The sequence below is a fragment of the Patiria miniata genome, unplaced genomic scaffold (genome assembly GCF_015706575.1).
Source record: "Patiria miniata isolate m_02_andy unplaced genomic scaffold, ASM1570657v1 HiC_scaffold_4, whole genome shotgun sequence".
NCBI lineage: Eukaryota > Metazoa > Echinodermata > Asteroidea > Valvatida > Asterinidae > Patiria > Patiria miniata.
The window spans coordinates 11,888,337-11,905,410 of NW_024037071.1; positions in this window are offsets into that span (position 1 = coordinate 11,888,337).

The window sequence follows — 17,074 nt, forward strand, 5'->3', positions numbered from 1 at the left end:
CAGGAATCTCTGTCTGTCTGTCTGTCTGTCTGTCCGCCTATTATCTCCAGAACTGGGCACCGTATGAAGTTGAAAATCGGCGGGTGTATTGCTTGGCACCACCGAATGTGCAGTGTCAAGTTTGAAGTGGTTTGGATGAGCGGTTCTCGAAAAAGCTGTTAAAAAGCAGCATTTTTGAGCCTCAGCGTGGCAGATTATTAACTTAGAACACGCACAGTCCTTTTCGATTGTTTACGTCATGTTTGAGCTAAAGCGCGCGTCCTCGCATAGAATAATAAGCCGCGTGTAGAACAATATGCCGCCTCAATCATAGATATAGTTCTATATCTATGGCGTCAATATGCCGCGTCTGCGCATAGAATAGAGGGTAAATAAACAATGATATTCTTTTCTTCCTCATAATCTTGTGCGTTGTTTGCACGAAAAGTTCTCAAAAACGCAGCGGTCAAGCAATTTGCCCCTCCCGCACAGGCACATTTTCAACTGGCCCTGCACTAGTTTGTATAATAACGAATTAATAATAAGGGAATAACAGTGTGAGGAGCCGGTGTAGCATGAATTTAGGTTTTATGAAATACGGACTCATTGGTGGTATTGCGCATGCTCATGCATAGATAATTAGGAGAGGGACCGGTCACGTGAGAGGGTTTAACCAATAAAAGGGGAAAAGAGTCCGATTTTCATACGAGTCTGATTTTCATATGACACCGGTCTTCACTGCGTGATAATGACCGGGTGTGGGGGTGACCGCTGTTAATGGACCGAGACGATAATGACCGGGTGTGGGGGTGACCGCTGTTAATGGACCGAGACGAAGTCGAGGTCCATTAACAGCGGTCACCCCCACACCCGGTCATTATCACGCAGTGAAGACCGGATCGTCACACTGTTATTCCCATTAATAAATACCTTGTTAACGAAACAAACAGTTAAAATGCTCCAATTTTGTGACTTTCTTTCGGCGATATTTCCAGACTTTTTTGTGTTCATGTTCATGGGCCATATTTTAGCTTAACACTACAGCTAAAACGACGTAAACTCAACAGAAACTGCTGCCGTAGCGAAACAAATTACAACAATGTTTTCATATCTTTACCTGATGGAGGAAGCTGAAATCTCGTTTACACATTCCTTGTGTCCGGAATTACAAAGATGCTTGGTTTAGGAAAGGTAAATATGTCGGTGGGTGAAGTGTTCAAAGAAAATAAATCGTAGATCTACGCTATCGTCGTAAACATCCTCAGTATATACTGCACTGCTGTACGATGTCGTTTCAAAACTTCCTTACACGCGCGCACGCACGCATCCCTAGCAACTGTGTTGCGTACGCGCGCGTCAGTCTCACGCGATGGGGGTTGAGCGCATGTGCAGTGCTCAATTGGTACAAGCAAACCGCAGGACTGTTACTATATTTTGACCAATCATTGGCTTGCATGGGGCTGAACGGGGCTGGATCAATGCTGGTTCAGGGGCCATTTGTTCGCTTGATCTTTGAAGCCGGTCCATTATCACCGTTAATGACCGGCCACGTGATCGAGTCTCGACCAATCAGAAACCATAAACTCTCCAAGGTATTTATTAATCCGTAATAACGAATTCATAAAAACCTCAGACAGTTTAGCTATTCCTATTGGTCGAGAGCCCGTCACGTGGCCGGTCTTAAACGGATGATGAAGACATGGCTAGCTGGTCTTAAACACTTTTCCAGTGTCACATACAATGTGGACTCCTAAAAATCCAGTGCCTCTTACCGTTTCATTGGTTGAACGTAAACAATCCTCACGTAGGCATGCGCAACACTATCAGCGAGTCAGAATTTTATAGTTCTAAATTCAAAACGCAACGCCCCAGGTGCGTTGTGCGCGACATCGCGCAGAACATGCTACGCGCGCGTCAATCTCCTTAAAAGGGTTGTTTACATCTTACTCGCCAGCTGAACACTCCATTATTTTGCTAAAGGGATGTTTCAAAAAGCATGAAGTGAACTTGTTGAACAAAATCGGGATTTTTTGAACAAATTATTTGATTTTTTTTCACCGAAAAGGTATTTATGAATGGGAATAAATATGCGCTCGGTCACCACTTAGAGTCTGGGTGCTAATAATTACCCTTGTCTCCGGCTCGGGTAATTACCAGCACCAAGACTCTAAGTGGTCTTAAACAGAGTGATAAAAACCTCCGGAGCACACATTTATTCCCTTATTAAATAATCCGTAATAACGAATTAATAATCCGTAATAACGAATTAGTAATCCGTAATAACGAATTAATAATCCGTAGTAACGAATTAATAATCCATTATAACGAATTAATAATCCGTAATAACGAATTAAATAATCCGTAATAACTAATTAATAATCCGTAATAACGAATTAATAATCCGTAATAACGAATTAAATAATCCGTTATGACGAATTAGTAATCCGTAATAACAAATTAAATAATCCGTAATAACGAATTGATAATCCGTAATAACGATTTAATAATCCGTAATAACGAATTAATAATCCGTAATAACGAATTAATAATCCGTAATAACGAATTAATAATCCGTAATAACGAATTAATATTCCGTAATAACGAATTAAATAATCCGCAACATATATACTTGCAGTGGCGCTAATGGGCTTTCGTAATATTGCACCCCAGATATCGAATGTACATGTACATGTATGTATTGTGTTCTGTTTATTTGCTGCTGAACGGTCCGATACACTATGCACCTCACCACGTGCAATGTACGCATCCGACGTCAAGTTTGCTTGAAGATAAATGCGTTATGGCTCGTGGAACACGGAATAATGTAGTGCGTCGGGTGGCATATGGGTCACAGCAGCATTGCATTGTTTCATATTCCAATATTCCAATATTCCAAGCGCGTTCGTGGGATAACTAATTATCAGTGGCACCGGGGTGGGGGGGGGGGGGGGGGCTCGAGGGGCTTGAACCACCCCCTCCAAAGTTGTCAATTTGTTTGTTTGATTTTTTTTCAATCTCCTACAGAAATTTGACAACAAAAAGCAGCCCCCCAGCCAAATCCTGGGTGCGCCACTGCTGATAATTGAGTGGTCGGGCACAACCCGACCACTCTTTGGATCTGTTACAATTAATTGAGTGGTCGGGCACAACCCGACCACTCTTTGGATCTGTTACGATTAATCTTTCTTTCTTTCTTTCTTTCTTTCTTTCTTTTTTTTTCCGGACAATACTTCTCCGCGGGTTTTCTCTTAAACGGTATATGGTATGAACTTGTAACTTTCAATATATATCGACCCTCATCCGAAGTGGTGCATATTACTCTGACGTCATGATTACGTCATCAGGTGTCAAATCACAAGTGATTTTATCTGAAAAAGTGACCAATTACTTTCACCTATAACTCTTGAACTAAACATTCAATGATGTTTGTATTCTGTAATCAGATAGACCATCAAACGCTTAAAAGTTTATGTCGTGTACGTGAACTCGCTTGACCTTTACTTCCGGGTCTACCGGAAGGTCAAAGTTAGGTGATTTCAAAATGAAGACGTCAGCCTGACATCAAAACAAAGCAACATTTTTTCCGAACGGTTCACGGTATGATCACAAAACCTTGTGTGAACTTGTACCATGTTACGAAGATGCTATAAATATTGTTACGTCATCATGACGTCATCGGGTATCAAATTACAAGTGATTTAAGGGCAAATTTGGACAAAATAGTTTGCGTTATATCTTTTGAACTAAATAGAGTATCGTGTTCGTTTTTCCGTGAGGCTGTAGACTATGCCGTGAGAAACATTTCATGTTACTGGATGCAAAACCGCTTGACCTTTACTTCCGGTGTTACCGGAAGTGCAATAAAAACTGAATATAACTCAAAAGTGGAAGCATTTTACTACAGACACATATATTATGTAAGTGTTTAGTGAGGAATGCAAGACGCAAAAAAACAGTGTGATGACGTCAACATCCGAAAGGGCGCCCCCTATCGGCACATATAATAGAGTTTCCCTTCTTTAATTTTAAAACCATCCGTCCAAATTTTACCAAATCACCCCTTGATATTCTCTGATTAACCACAGATAACTTGGCAAGGTTTCAAATTCATGACATCATCAAACCGGAAGTTACTTTAAGGAGAATTTGAAAAGGATCATAGTTTTAATTTAATTCTATCATTTGATCCCGAAGTCCAAATAATGATATCCATTACAATGTTCACCTTTGGATCTCTAATGCTGCGACGTCATCAAACCGGAAGTTATGTGTTATTAATACGTCATCAAACCGGAAGTTAGGTATTATTTATACAAACAATTATATTTCCCATATTTTCATACGTTATTTTAACTTTACAATGAAAAATGATCCTCTCCGAACTTTATCAGTATTCACTAACCGTTTTTGACTGATGACGTAATCAAACCAGAAATAACTTTTTTTTTGTGCACATAGAATGTTTACTGAATTTATCACACCGTTAAAGATATCTTTTTGAAACATTGATTGTACTTGAAGGGATTTAATTTCGTGATCCTTCTTTCGTGATCCTTTTTTAACTGGGCAGTGTATAATGAAAAGGCTGTCCGCCCGACCACTCTGCGTTTGTAACTCAACAAACGCGAAACTCTAGTTGAGTGGTCGGGCACAACCCGACCACTCTTTGGATCTGTTACGATTAATCTTTCTTTCTTTCTTTCTTTCTTTCTTTCTTTCTTTTTTTTTTTCCGGACAATACTTCTCCGCGGGTTTTCTCTTAAACGGTATATGGTATGAACTTGTAACTTTCAATATATATCGACCCTCATCCGAAGTGGTGCATATTACTCTGACGTCATGATTACGTCATCGGGTGTCAAATTACAAGTGATTTTATCTGAAAAAGTGACCAATTACTTTTACCTATAACTCTTGAACTAAACAATCAATGATGTTTGTATTCTGTAATCAGATAGACCATTAATCGCTTAACAGTTTTTGTAGTGTACGTGAACTCGCTTGACCTTTACTTCCGGGTCTACCGGAAGGTCAAAGTTAGGTGAATTCAAAATGAAGACGTTAGCCTGACATCAAAACAAAGCAGCATTTCTTCCGAACGGTTCACGGTACGATCACAAAACCTTGTGTGAACTTGTACCATGTTACGAAGATGTTGTACATTTTGTTACGTCATCATGACGTAATCAGGTATCAAATTACAAGCGATTTAAGGGCAAACTTTGACAAAATAGTTTGCGTTATATCTTTTGAACTAAATAGAGTATCGTGTTCGTTTTTTCGTGAGGTTGTAGACTATGCCGTGAGAAACATTTCATGTTCCCAGACGCAAAACCGCTTGACCTTTACTTCCGGTGTTACCGGAAGTGCAATAAAAACTGAATATAACTCAAAAGCGGAAGCATTTCACTACAGACATATATATTATGAAAGTGTATAGTGAGGAATGCAAGACGCAAAAAACAGTGTGATGACGTCATCATCCGAAAATGCGCCCCCTATCGGCACATAAAATATAGTTTCCCTTCTGTAATTGTAAAACTATCAGTCCAAATTTTACCAAATCGCCCCTTGTCATTCTCTGATTAATCACAGATAAGGTGGCAATGTTTCAAATTCATGACGTCACCAGACCGGAAGTTACTTTAAGGAGAATTCGAAAATGATCAAAGTTTAAACTTATTTCTATCATTTGATCCCTGTCATATCTTCGAAGTCCAAATAATGATATCCATTACAATGTTCACCTTTGGATCTCTAATGCTGTGACGTCATCAAACCGGAAGTTAGGTGTTATAAATACGTCGTCAAACCGGAAGTTATGTGATATTAATACAAACAATTATATTTCCCATATTTTCATACGTTATTTAATTTTAAAATGACAAATTATCCTCTCCGAACTTTATCAGTATTCACTAACCATTTTTGACTGATGACGTCATCAAACTAGAAATAACTTTTTGTGCACATAGAATGTTTACTGAAGTTTATCACACCGTTAAAGATACCTTTTTGAAACATTGATTGTACTTAAAGGGATTTAATTTCGTGATCCTTTTTTCTACATATATTCCTAACTTAGCTGGGCAGTGTATAATGAGAAGGCTGTCCGCCCGACCACTCTGCGTTTGTAACTCAACAAACGCGAAACTCTAGTCTATCTTTCTTTCTTTCTTTCTTTCTTTTTTTTTTTTTCCGGACAATACTTCTCCATGGGTTTTCTCTTAAACGGTATATAGTATGAACTTGTAACTTTCAATATATTTCGACCCTCCTCCGAAGTGGTGCATATTACTCTGACGTCATGATTACGTCATCAGGTGTCAAATTACAAGTCATTTTATCTGAAAAAGTGACCAACTACTTTCGCCTATAACTCTTGAACTAAACAATCAATGATGTTTGTATTCTGTAATCAGATAGACCATTAATCGCTTAACAGTTTTTGTCGTGTACGTGAACTCGCTTGACCTTTACTTCCGGGTCTACCGGAAGGTCAAAGTTAGGTCAATTCAAAATGAAGACGTTAGCCTGACATCAAAACAAAGCAGCATTTCTTCCGAACGGTTCACGGTATGATCACAAAACCTTGTGTGAACTTGTACCATGTTACGAAGATGTTATAAATTTTGTTTCGTCATCATGACGTCATCAGGTATCAAATTACAAGCGATTTAAGGGCAAATTTTGACAAAATAGTTTGCGTTATATCTTTTGAACTAAATAGAGTATCGTGTTCGTTTTTTGTGAGGTTGTAGACTATGCCGTGGGAAACATTTCGTGTTCCCGGACGCAAAACCGCTTGACCTTTACTTCCGGTGTTACCGGAAGTGAAATAAAAACTGAATATAACTCAAAAGCGGAAGGATTTTACTACAGACATATATATTATGAAAGTGTTAGGTAAGGAATGCAAGACGTAAAAAACAGTGTGATGACGTCATCATCCGAAAGGGCACCCCCTATCGGCACATAAAATAGAGTTTCCCTTCTTTAATTGTAAAACCATCCGTCCAAATTTTACCAAATCGCCCCTTGACATTCTCTGATTAACCACAGATAACTTGGCAAGGTTTCACATTCATGACGTCATCAGACCCGAAGTTACTTTAAGGAGAATTTGAAAAAGATCATATTTTTAATTTAATTCTATCATTTGATCCCTGTCATATCTTCGAAGTCCAAATAATAATATCCATTACAATGTTCACCTTTGGATCTCTAATGCTGTGACGTCATCAAACCGGAAGTTAGGTGATATCGATACGTCATCAAACCGGAAGTTAGGTGTTATTAATACAAACAATTATATTTCCCATGTTTTCATACGTTATTTTAACTTCGCAATGAAAAATTATCCTCTCCGAACTTTATCAGTATTCACTAACCATTTTTGACTGAAATAACTTTTTGTGCACATAGAATATGTTTACTAAAATGTATCACACCGTTAAAGATATCTTTTTGAAACATTGATTGTACTTGAAGGGATTTAATTTCGTGATCCTTTTTTCTATATAAACATATATTCCTAACTTAACTGGGCAGTGTATAATGAAAAGGCTGTCCGCCCGACCACTCTGCGTTTGTAACTCAACAAACGCGAAACTCTAGTTCTTTCTTTGAGTGGTCGGGCACAACCCGACCACTATTTGGATCTGTTACAATTAATCTTTCTTTCTTTCTTTCTTTCTTTTTTTTTTTTCCGGACAATACTTCTCCATGGGTTTTCTCTTAAACGGTATATGGTATGAACTTGTAACTTTCAATATATTTCGACCCTCATCCGAAGTGGTGCATATTACTCTGACGTCATGATTACGTCATCAGGTGTCAAATTACAAGTCATTTTATCTGAAAAAGTGACCAAATACTTTCGCCTATAACTCTTGAACTAAACAATCAATGATGTTTGTATTCTGTAATCAGATAGACCATTAATCGCTTAACAGTTTTTGTCGTGTACGTGAACTCGCTTGACCTTTACTTCCGGGTCTACCGGAAGGTCAAAGTTAGGTGAATTCAAAATGAAGACGTTAGCCTGACATCAAAACAAAGCAGCATTTCTTCCGAACGGTTCACGGTATGATCACAAAACCTTGTGTGAACTTTTACCATGTTACGAAGATGTTATAAATTTTGTTACGTCATCATGACGTCATCAGGTATCAAATTACAAGCGATTTCAGGGCAAATTTTGACAAAATAGTTTGCGTTATATCTTTTAGGAGAATTTTGAAGGAGAATTCGAAAAAGATCAAAGTTTTAATTTAATTCTATCATTTGATCCCTGTCATATCTTCGAAGTCCAAATAATGATATCCATTACAATGTTCACCTTTGGATCTCTAATGCTGTGACGTCATCAAACCGGAAGTTAGGTGTTATAAATACGTCGTCAAACCGGAAGTTAGGTGATATTAATACAAACAATTATATTTCCCATATTTTCATACGTTATTTATTTTTAAAATGACAAATTATCCTCTCCGAACTTTAACAGTATTCACTAACCATTTTTGACTGATGACGTCATCAAACCAGAAATAACTTTTTGTGCACATAGAATGTTAACTGAAGTTTATCACACCGTTAAAGATACCTTTTTGAAACATTGATTGTACTTGAAGGGATTTAATTTCGTGATCCTTTTTTCTACATATATTCCTAACTTAACTGGGCAGTGTATAATGAGAAGGCTGTCCGCCCGACCACTCTGCGTTTGTAACTCAACAAACGCGAAACTCTAGTTGAGTGGTCGGGCACAACCCGACCACTCTTTGGATCTGTTACGATTAATCTTTCTTTCTTTCTTTCTTTTTTTTTTTTTTTCCGGACAATACTTCTCCGCGGGTTTTCTCTTAAACGGTATATGGTATGAACTTGTAACTTTCAATATATATCGACCCTCATCCGAAGTGGTGCATATTACTCTGACGTCATGATTACGTCCTAGGGTGTCAAATTACAAGTGATTTTATCTGAAAAAGTGACCAATTACTTTCACCTATAACTCTTGAACTAAACAATCAATGATGTTTGTTTTCTGTACTCAGATAGACCATTAATCGCTTAACAATTTTTGTAGTTTACGTGAACTCGCTTGACCTTTACTTCCGGGTCTACCGGAAGGTCAAAGTTAGGTGAATTCAAAATGAAGACGTTAGCCTGACATCAAAACAAAGCAGCATTTCTTCCGAACGGTTCACGTTATGATCACAAAACCTTGTGTGAACTTGTACCGTGTTACGAAGATGTTGTACATTTTGTTACGTCATCATGACGTAATCAGGCATCAAATTACAAGCAATTTAAGGGCAAACTTTGACAAAATAGTTTGCGTTATATCTTTTGAACTAAATAGAGTATCGTGTTCGTTTTTTCGTGAATTTGTAGACTATGCCGTAAGAAACATTTCATGTTCCTGGACGCAAAACCGCTTGACCTTTACTTCCGGTGTTACCGGAAGTGCAATAAAAACTGAATATTACTCAAAAGCGGAAGCATTTCACTACAGACATATATATTATGAAAGTGTATAGTGAGGAATGCAAGACGCAAAAAACAGTGTGATGACGTCATCATCCGAAAGGGCGCCCCCTATCGGCACACAAAATATAGTTTCCCGTCTGTAATTGTAAAACTATCCGTCCAAATTTTACCAAATCGCCCCTTGTCATTCTCTGATTAACCACAGATAAGGTGGCAAGGTTTCAAATTCATGACGTCACCAGACCGGAAGTTACTTTAAGGAGAATTCGAAAATGATCAAAGTTTAAATTTATTTCTATCATTTGATCCCTGTCATATCTTCGAAGTCCAAATAATGATATCCATTACAATGTTCACCTTTGGATCTCTAATGCTGTGACGTCATCAAACCGGAAGTTAGGTGTTATAAATACGTCGTCAAACTGGAAATTAGGTGATATTAATACAAACAATTATATTTCCCATATTTTCATACGTTATTTAATTTTAAAATGACAAATTATCCTCTCCGAACTTTATCAGTATTCACTAACCATTTTTGAATGATGACGTCATCAAACTAGAAATAACTTTTTGTGCACATAGAATGTTTACTGAAGTTTATCACACCGTTAAAGATACCTTTTTGAAACATTGATTGTACTTGAAGAGATTTAATTTCGTGATCCTTTTTTTCTACATATATTCCTAACTTAACTGGGCAGTGTATAATGAGAAGGCTGTCCGCCCGACCACTCTGCGTTTGTAACTCAACAAACGCGAAACTCTAGTTGAGTGGTCGGGCACAACCCGACCACTCTTTGGATCTGTTACGATTAATCTTTCTTTCTTTCTTTCTTTTTTTTTCCGGACAATACTTCTCCGCGGGTTTTCTCTTAAACGGTATATGGTATGAACTTGTAACTTTCAATATATATCGACCCTCATCCGAAGTGGTGCATATTACTCTGACGTCACGATTACGTCATCGGGTGTCAAATTACACGCGATTTTAGAGGAAAAAAGGGCCAAATACTTTCATCTATAACTCTTAAACAAAATGATCAAATATGTTCCAACTTTGTAATCAGATAGACCATTAGGTGATCAACACTTTTTGTCGTGTACGTGAACTCGCTTGACCTTTACTTCCGGGTCCACCGGAAGGTCAAAGTTACGTGAATTGAAAATGAAGACTTTAGCCTGAAATCAAAACAAAGCACAATTTCTTCCACACGGTTTACGGTATGATCATAAAACCTACTGTGAACTTGTACCATGTTACGAAGATAGTATAACTGTTGTTACGTCATCATGACGTCATCAGGTATCAAATTACAAGCGATTTGATTGCACGATTTGACAAAATACTTTGACCTATATCTCTTGAACTAAATAGGGTATCGTGTTCGTTTTTTCGTGAGGTTGTAGACGGTGCCTTGAGCAACATTTATTATTCCCGGGCACAAAACTGCTTGACCTTTACTTCCGGTGTTACCGGAAGTGCAATAGAAACTGAATCTAACTCTAAAACGGAAGCATTTCCGTACAGACAAATACATTATGGAAGTGTTAAGTGAGGAATGCCAATCACAAAAACATTATTTTGACGTCATCCACGAAAGGGCGCCCTCCAGCGGTACATGGAAAACAGTTTAATCTTTTAAAATGTTAAAACCCTCAATCAAATTTTTATGATATAATTGCCCCTATATATCCCGTGAGCAACCACAAATAAATTTGCAAGATTTCATAATCATGACGTCATCAGACCGGAAGTTACTGTAGGGAGAATTCAACAATGACCATTTTATGTGTTAAGTTAAATCCATCATTTGATCCCTGTCTCATGACTTTGTTTTTTGCCCCCCCCCCCCCCCAAAAAAAATGACATCTGTTACACTTTATATTGACCTTTTGCTTCCAAATACTGTGACGTCATCAAACTGGAAGTTAGCTGTTATTATTACATACACTTAATTTCCATATTTCCATGCGTTATTTTTACTTAATGATTAACAAGTGTCCTCCCTTCCCTGTTTTGACTGATGACGCCATCAAACCGGAAATAACTTGTACTCAAACTGTTTACTGAAATTTATCACACCTTAAAAGACGCATTATTTTTGTAAAAAATAATTGGTACTGGAAATGTTGAAGTTCTTGGTCCTTTTTTTCTGACATAAACATATTCATAACTTAATTGGACAATATCTAATGAAATGGTTGTCTACCCGACCACTCTGCGTTTGTAACAACAAACGCGAACCTCTAGTTCTTTCTTTCTTTCTTTTTTTTTTTTCCCGACAATACTTCTCCGCGGGTTTTCTCTTAAACGGTATATGGTATGAACTTGTAACTTTCAATATATATTGACCTTCATCCGAAGTGGTGCATATTACTCTGACGTCATGATTACGTCATCAGGTGTCAAATTACAAGTGATTTTATCTGAAAAAGTGACCAATTACTTTCACCTATAACTCTCGAACTAAACATTCAATGATGTTTGTATTCTGTAATCAGGTAGACCATTATTCGCATAACAGTTTTTGTCGTGTACGTGAACTCGCTTGACCTTTACTTCCGGGTTTACCGGAAAGTCAAAGTTAGGTGAATTCCAAATGAAGACGTTAGCCTGACATCAAAACAAAGCAACATTTCTTCCGAACGGTTCACGGTATGATCACAAAACCTTGTGTGAACATGTACCATGTTACGAAGATGTTATAAATTTTGTTACGTCTTCATGACGTCATCAGGTATCAAATTACAAGCGATTTAAGGGCAAATTTTGACAAAATAGTTTGCGTTATATCTTTTGAACTAAATAGAGTATCGTGTTCGTTTTTTTCGTGAGTTTGTAGACTATGCCGTGAGAAACATTTCGTGTTCCCGGACGCAAAACTGCTTGACCTTTACTTCCGGTGTTACCGGAAGTGCAATAAAAACTGAATATAACTCAAAAGCGGAAGCATTTTACTACAGACATGTATATTATGAAAGTGTTTAGTGAGGAATGCAAGACGCTAAAAACAGTGTGATGACGTCAACATTCGAAAGGGCGCCCCCTATTGGCACATAAAATAGAGGTTTCCTTCTTTAATTGTAAAACCATCCGTCAAAATTTTACCAAATGGCCCCTTGATATTCTCTGATTAACCACAGATAACTTGGCAAGGTTTCAAATTGATGACGTCATCAGACCGGAAGTTACTTTAAGGAGAATTTGAAAAGGATCATAGTTTTAATTTAATTCTATCATTTGATCCCTGTCATATCTTCGAAGTCCAAATAATAATATCCATTACAATGTTCACCTTTGGATCTCTAATGCTGTGACGTCATCAAACCGTAAGTTAGGTGTTATCAAAACGTCATCAAACCGGAAGTAAGGTGTTATTCATACAAACAATTATATATCCCATATTTGTATACGTTATGTTAACTTTACAATGAAAAATTATCCTCTCCGAACTTTATCAGAATTAACTAACCGTTTTTGACTGATGACGTCATCAAACCAGAAATAACTTTTTTGTGCACATAGAATGTTTACTGAAATTTATCACACCGTTAAAGATACCTTTTTGAAACATTGATTGTACTTTAAGGGATTTAATTTCGTGATCCTTTTTTCTACATAAACATTTATTCCTGGGTAGTGTATAATGAAAAGGCTGTCCGTCCGACCACTCTGCGTTTGTAACTCAACAAACGCGAAACTCTAGTTGAGTGGTCGGGCACAACCCGACCACTCTTTGGATTTGTTGCGATTAATTGAGTGGTCGGGCACAACCCGACCACTCTTTGGATCTGTTACAATTAATCTTTCTTTTTTTTTCCGGACAATACTTCTCCATGGGTTTTCTCTTAAACGGTATATGGTATGAACTTGTAACTTTCAATATATTTCGACCCTCATCCGAAGTGGTGCATATTACTCTGACGTCATGATTACGTCATCAGGTGTCAAATTACAAGTCATTTTATCTGAAAAAGTGACCAATTACTTTCGCCTATAACTCTTGAACTAAACAATCAATGATGTTTGTATTCTGTAATCAGATAGACCATTAATCGCTTAACAGTTTTGGTCGTGTACGTGAACTCGCTTGACCTTTACTTCCGGGTCTACCGGAAGGTCAAAGTTAGGTCAATTCAAAATGAAGACGTTAGCCTGACATCAAAACAAAGCAGCATTTCTTCCGAACGGTTCACGGTATGATCACAAAACCTTGTGTGAACTTTTACCATGTTACGAAGATGTTATAAATTTTGTTTCGTCATCATGACGTCATCAGGTATCAAATTACAAGCGATTTAAGGGCAAATTTTGACAAAATAGTTTGCGTTATATCTTTTGAACTAAATAGAGTATCGTGTTCGTTTTTTTGTGAGGTTGTATGTAGACTATGCCGTGGGAAACATTTCGTGTTCCCGGACGCAAAACCGCTTGACCTTTACTTCCGGTGTTACCGGAAGTGAAATAAAAACTGAATATAACTCAAAAGCGGAAGGATTTTACTACAGACATATATATTATGAAAGTGTTAAGTGAGGAATGCAAGACGTAAAAAACAGTGTGATGACGTCATCATCCGAAAGGGCACCCCCTATTGGCACATAAAATAGAGTTTCCCTTCTTTAATTGTAAAACCATCCGTCCAAATTTTACCAAATCGCCCCTTGACATTCTCTGATTAACCACAGATAACTTGGCAAGGTTTCAAATTCATGACGTCATCAGACCCGAAGTTACTTTAAGGATAATTTGAAAAAGATCATAGTTTTAATTTAATTCTATCATTTGATCCCTGTCATATCTTCGAAGTCCAAATAATGATATCCATTACAATGTTCACCTTTGGATCTCTAATGCTGTGACGTCATCAAACCGGAAGTTAGGTGTTATCAATACGTCATCAAACCGGAAGTTAGATGTCATTAATACAAACAATTATATTTCCCATAGTTTCATACGTTATTTTAACTTTACAATGAAAAATTATCCCCTCCGAACTTTATCAGTACTCACTAACCTTTTTTGACTGATAACGTCATCAAGCCAGAAATAACTTTTTGTGCACATGGAATGTTTACTGAAATTTATTACACCGTTAAAGATACCTTTTTGAAACATTGATTGTACTTGAAGGGATTTAATTTCGTGATCCTTTTTTCTACATAAACATATATTCCTAACTTAACTGGGCAGTGAATAATGAAAAGGCTGTCCGCCCGACCACTCTGCGTTTGTAACTCAACAAACGCGAAACTCTAGTCTTTCTTTCTTTCTTTCTTTCTTTTTTTTCCGGACAATACTTCTCCGCGGGTTTTCTCTTAAACGGTATATGGTATGAACTTGTAACTTTCAATATATATCGACCCTAATCCAAAGTGGTGCATATTACTCTGACGTCATGATTACGTCATCAGGTGTCAAATTACTAGTGATTTTATCTGAAAAAGTGACCAATTACTTTCACCTATAACTCTTGAACTAAACAATCAATGATGTTTGTATTCTGTAATCAGGTAGACCATTAATCGCTTAACATTTTTTGTCGTGTACGTGAACTCGCTTGACCTTTACTTCCGGGTCTACCGGAAGGTCAAAGTTAGGTGAATTCAAAATGAAGACGTTAGCCTGACATCAAAACAAAGCAACATTTCTTCCAAACGGTTCACGGCATGATCACAAAACCTTGTGTGAACTTGTATCATGTTACAAAGATGTTATAAATTTTGTTACGTCATCATGACGTCATCAGGTATCAAATTACAAGCGATTTAAGGACAAATTTTGACCAAATAGTTTGCGTTATATCTTTTGAACTAAATAGAGTATCGTGTTCGTTTTTACGTGAGGTTGTAGACTATGCCGTGAGAAACATTTCTTGTTCCCGGACACAAAACCGCTTGACCTTTACTTCCGGTGTTACCGGAAGTGCAATAAAAACTGAATATAACTCAAAAGCGGAAACATTTTACCACAGACATATATATTATGCAAGTGTTTAGTGAGAAATGCAAGTCATAAAAAACAGTGTGATGACGTCATTCATCCGAAAGGGCGCCACTAGCGGCACATAAAATAGTGTTTATTTTCTTTAATCTTAAGACCATCGGTTCCAATTTTACCAAATCGCCCCTTCATATTCTTTGATTAACCACAGATAACTTGGCAAGGTTTCAAATTCATGACGTCTTCAGACCGGAAGTTACGTCTATGAGAATTTGAAAACGATGATATTATAAATTGAGTGCTATCATTTGATCCATGTCGTATATCTTCGTAGCCCAAATAGCGATATCCATAAAAATGTGAATCTTTTGCTTCCAAATACTAGTGACGTCATCAAACCGGAAGTTAGGCGTTATAAATACATACAATTATATTTTTCATATTTCCGTACGTTAATTATCTTCACAATAAACATTTATCCACTCCGAACTAAATCAGTTTTCACTTCCCGTTTTTTTTTTTTAATAATGACGTCATCAACCCAGACATAACTCGTATGTGTACATAAAATGTTTACGGAAATTTATCACACCGTTTAAAGATGCATTTTTTAAAGCAAAATAATTCATTGTGATGAAAAGGATTTAATTTCGTGATCCTTTGTTATTGCATAAACATATTCATAACTTAACTCGGCAGTTTTTTATGAAAAAAATTGCCTGCCCGACCACTCTGCGTTTGTAACAACAAACGCGAACCTCTAGTTGGCTTTTTCGCAATTTTGCGAAAAAGGCATTCTTTTTGTCTTGATTTTTTTTTTTTGGCTTTTCCGCAAAGTTGCGGAAAAGCCTTTGTTTCTCTACGAATTTTTTTTCTTTTTTATTAGCTGTTTCGGTGACACACCGAAACAGCTCTTGTTTTCGTTAAGATTTTTTTTTTTCTTTTTTTTTTTTTTTTTTTTTCTTCTCCTTTTTCAGACTTTTTCTCCATAGGTTTAACACACGTTTCTTCTGGCAGTCCACTTTGCCACTTTTTTAAATCCGATTGATTTCAGACTTGGTACATACTTAGACCACCACCCACAGATGGTCCTAGAAGAAATTTGTAATCGTGACGTCATCAGGTGTCAGGTTACGTTACATTAAAGATGTATTTTCCCCCATATGTTTTGTACACGTTTTAAAACACTCCAGTTTGGCATCTTCGTAAATCCGATCGACTTTAAACTTAATTCATACTTAGACCACCACCCACAGATGGTCCTAAAAGAAATTCGTGATCGTGACGTCATCAAGTGTCAGGTTACGTCACATTAAAGATGCATTTTTCCCCATAGGGTTTGTACAAGTTTTAAAACGCTCCATTTCGGCACTTTCGTAAATCCGATCAACGGTACACTTGGTACACACTTAGACCATCACCCACGGATGGCCCTTGAAGAAATTGGTGATCGTGAGGTCATCAGGTGTCACGTTACTTCACGTTAAAGATGCACATTTTCCCAATAGGTTTTGTACACGTTTGAAAACGCTCCACTTAGGCACTTAATTTGATTGAGTATATACTTAATACACACTTGGACCACTACCCATAGATGGTCCTAGAAGAAATTCTTCATCGTGGCGTCATGAGGTGTCAGGTTACATCATATTA